Source organism: Pinus tabuliformis, chromosome 2_2 (genome assembly GCF_031772625.1).
Source record: "Pinus tabuliformis cultivar Carrire ecotype Pingquan chromosome 2_2, CPIR1, whole genome shotgun sequence".
NCBI lineage: Eukaryota > Viridiplantae > Streptophyta > Pinopsida > Pinales > Pinaceae > Pinus > Pinus tabuliformis.
The window spans coordinates 489,221,154-489,225,476 of record NC_142300.1 but is presented as its reverse complement, the minus strand read 5'-3'; the positions used below and the strand labels follow the sequence as shown (position 1 = coordinate 489,225,476).

At 35.8% G+C, this 4,323-nt stretch overlaps 1 pseudogene; it reads right to left on the bottom strand.

Moving 5' to 3' along the window:
* Positions 1-3,057: 3,057 nt before the first annotated feature.
* On the bottom strand, positions 3,058-4,100 carry LOC149193498 (galactinol synthase 2 pseudogene; annotated as a pseudogene).
* Between the last annotated feature and the right edge of the window lie 223 nt (positions 4,101-4,323).

Sequence of the window (4,323 nt, the reverse complement as noted above, 5' to 3'; positions counted from 1 at the left end):
CTGGGTGCGCATATTGGGTTTGTCTTGTGCCTAGCCTCCGGGTGCACTGTTATATGTATATCTTCTGCATTGTGTTCTGATTTCGGCATAAACAACCTCTGTTTTAATGGGTGACCAGATCGAGCATTTATTTATATTTTGATATAGTGCTTGGGTTGGCGCTTGGGTGATTTTGAAAGATATGTTGTATAAAGAAAATATATATTGATCTAATGCCTGGGTAATTCTGAAGATTTGTTTATCCTTGATGACCATTTGATCTTCTTGGATCCAGTCTGAAAATTAATGAAACGTGGTCCTTGAATGAAGTAGGGGGTTGTAGCTCCTTCCAGGAGAGACTGGAAAACGAGAGAGGGTTGTAGCCCTCTGCAGGTTGCAGCCTGCGTACTGGTAAAGGACTGCACCAGTAAAAATTCATTGTAAAAGAAATTCTATTTGAAAGAAGACAGAGACATATTGCAGCAGGTGGTTTTCACCCACATTGGGTTTCCACCTTATATCAAGTGTTCCGTTGTGTGACAATCTGTTTTTAACTGTTCTTGTTCATCATTTTATGGTACTGACATACAAGTTAATTATCAATTTTGGAAGAATAATTTAAAGCATAAATCTGGATAATTTATTGAAAAGAAATTAATAATACTGATTCACCCCCCCCCCCCCCCTCTCAGTATTATTTCCAACAATTATGTGTACTTTTTGGGCTTCTCACTTCAAATTTACTATTTGTAGATAACATTCTCATCTTTTGTGATGTTACAAGAAGATATTCTACAACCATCAAATATGCACTTGCTCTTTTGAAGTTGTTAAAGGTATTAAGATTAACATAACAAAATCTACTTTATCTATTTGTGGGTTGAATGTTGAAGATATGGATTTTTATCAAGGTATGTTTCCCTTTGTCACAGATGAGATTGTTGTGGGATTGAAATATTTTGGATTTAAGTTAAAACCTAACTCATATAAATTTGCCGAAGGATTTTGGTTAATAGAAAAAATTGAAAAAAGGCTTAAAAATTGGAGCTTAAGATGGCTTTCTAGAGCTGGAAGACTTTTTCTTATTAAATCAGTCCTTGAGGCAATATTAGTTTCTTAGATGTGGCTTTCCTGGATTCCAAAAGGCATATTAAACAAGATAAAAAAAACGTTGTAATCTTTTATGGTCAGGTTTATCAGATCAATCTATTCTTCCATGGGTAATCCAGATAATAATAGTTGCTCCTAAAGATTTTGGAGGTTAGGGTTTAAAGGACTTACATTTTTTTTCAAAAGCTTTAGCAACTAAAGTTGGTTGGAAATTACTAAAAACTCACTCTCATTGGACGAAAGTGGTGTATATCTAATACATACACCCTATGCAGTGAGAGGGCAAGATTTGCTTACCCAATAAATTGAAAAGCAATGTTTTTATCATTTGGAAAGTTGTTCTCTCGTAATTTTTATTGATTGATTCAAGCCTAGCTTGGAAAGTGGGTGATGGATCACATTTAAAGGTTGATCAATCCTTGGATTGGAATTCATATTGATCACAGACTTCTTGAACATTTGATTGAATATCTACATGGTAATGACCTCGCTTACTTGAGTCAAATTGTAGATCTAGCACAAACAAATCTATGGAATCGAGGTTGGGTTTTGAAAGATCATTTAGGCATACCCATGCATCTTCATCATTTCTAGATTAGATACATTGGCAGTTTACCTGCAACACATCTCATATTAGCTCAAGAGGAGGATGAGTTGGTTTGGTCCCATGATTCCTAAGGGGTTTATACGCTAAAATTTGGATATGCTTTTCTTATATCTGATAGATTGTAGGATGTTCATGAGGACTGGTGGGAACTTTTATGGAAAATTAAAGTTCCCAACTTGGGAGAATTTAACAAGGAGATGTTTTCAAGGCCCAAACAAATGTGTCCTATGCAAAGTTGATGATTCAAGAATCTCTCAATCATTTATTCGTACTGTGTCCTTATTTTAAAGGTGTTTGGAAATATGTTATGAAAAAGTTCATATTTGCAGGTATTTGGTTAGGTGAAGAGTTAATGGAGGTATGTATTCAGTGGACTCATTGAGGGAGAACAAATTGTATCAAGTATTGCCTCTTTTAATAGTTTGGGGAGTTTGGCTTGCAAGAAATAGAGCTATCTTTGAAGATGACATCTTTCCCATTGAAGTTTTTGCGACACAAATTTTAGTTGTTTATGACCTTCTCTTGAAGGACCAAAGAGATAATAACAATAGAATCCTAAATCCAACAGTCATTGATAGATCTCATCCTTGGGAATTCTTTGATGGGACTTCGCAAGGAGACACTTTTGGATGTGGGGGAGGATTTGTATTACATATTTTGGAAACTCATTTATTTTCTCTAGAAATGGGTTTGGGAGCAAGTTCCAACAAACTATGCACAACTCTTATCCTCAAAATTGTTGTTTATGTTTACAATTGAGAATAGAGTAGATAGTCTTTCTAAAAAAAATTATGATTGGATTTTGGGACCTCATAGATCAAAAAACAACAACAAAATGATCAGCTCTATCAATTTTATCATAAACCATTCATTAATAAAACTGATTAAATATAACAATTTTCTTTAAGTTCACATACTTCAACAACATTTTGTAAGACTTTTTAGTATATCTCCATTTATTCATACTTATCTCATATAACAATTACACGTACCAACATTGTTTTGATATTTATATTTAGTTTTATTATAGTTATTTTGGAAAACGATGACTATATAACCCCTCTTTCTAGAATCCTAATAAATCATCATATTTAAATGCATATATATATATATATATATATATATATAAATAAAATTACACCTTTTTCCTACCCAAAAAACCTATATAACATTGCTGATGACTAATGATGAAAGATACCAGTGAAGTTTGGCTTTTACTAGCCATCAGGGTTTACTAAATTTTATAATAATTCATAATTACGTCACATTGCATGCGTGTAAATATTTTCATATCGATGCAGAATTAAATGAAAATTAAATATTTTTTGAATTACAGAAAACGAAAGAGTAACCATGTACGTCCAGTCATACAAATGTCAATTTGTATATTTACAAATATTAAATAAATTCGATTAATTTACAACCAATAACTGTAAGCGCAACAGCAATATCCTCATCTTTGAGGACATACAGTATGATCTTCTGTATGATATACAAATTGTCCCCGTCTATGCCGGTGGATTAAAATATACATATATAAATATCTTATGCTACAGGCGACTTCTGCAAATTTGAAATCTCTTAAGCTGCAGGCGGTGCAGGCATTAAGTTGGGATTTGTTGCCGTCGCAGCAGCAAAGAATGAATTAGCAGCCACTCGTTGCAGATCATTTGATTTTCCATCCAACTCTGAAATTGGATCTGGAATTATGTCGCATGATCCCGAGTGATCCAACGAGGGGTCATTGTATATGTCCCACCATTTCTGCACCAGCGTCTTTATATCTTCCCTCTCCATATTTTCCTCCTCCCCACTGTACCTCCACGGCTTCGATCCCTGCACATCCACATTCATCCATTAATATAACCCTGTACGCTCAGAACACCTATCTCGTCTTTCATATATAAATCATATTGTTTCTATCGAACCCAAATTTGCAGTAAAAAGAAAGCTTACAGCAGCACAGTAGTGAACAACTTTGACAGTGTCCAAGTCCACGTTCTCGGGATGCCGCCACATCATGGCTAGAACCAGATTGTACACCAGAGGAATGGGCTTGTATATCTTCTCAAAATACATATTCAAGAAATCCTACAAAACATATACCACAATTTAGTCAAAATTAGATCTGGTAAACCAAACAAAAATGTGCATGATCCTCACTGAAATGAGAACAGATCCAGACCTGTTCTGCGAAGGGCGTTGGCACAGTAGCCATCAGAGTTTCCAAAAGGCAGTCGAATGTCAGCTGACTCGGCTCAAAAACAAACATTCCAGCGTTGAAGTATGGAGAGGGCCGTTGCCCTAATTCCACGGGCCATGACACCTTCTCTGGACACTGCTGGCAGTATCCGATCTTGTACTGCGGAGTGTGGCTCCATGTCTTCTCGCAGAAGCAATCCATAACCCCGTAGAAATATCCATGGGGAATTACCCTTCATACCCAGCCAAAGTGATTGAGGAAGAAGAGCCCTGGTGCCCCATAAAGGTTTTGTCCATTGCATCCCATTCCTTAACCTCAAACAGACTCGATTCCACAACACTGTAACAAAACAACCCATACTCCACGATTCAATCCTCGGATATTGACTGCAAATGAAAATGAAATTGGCGCGATAAATCAATTC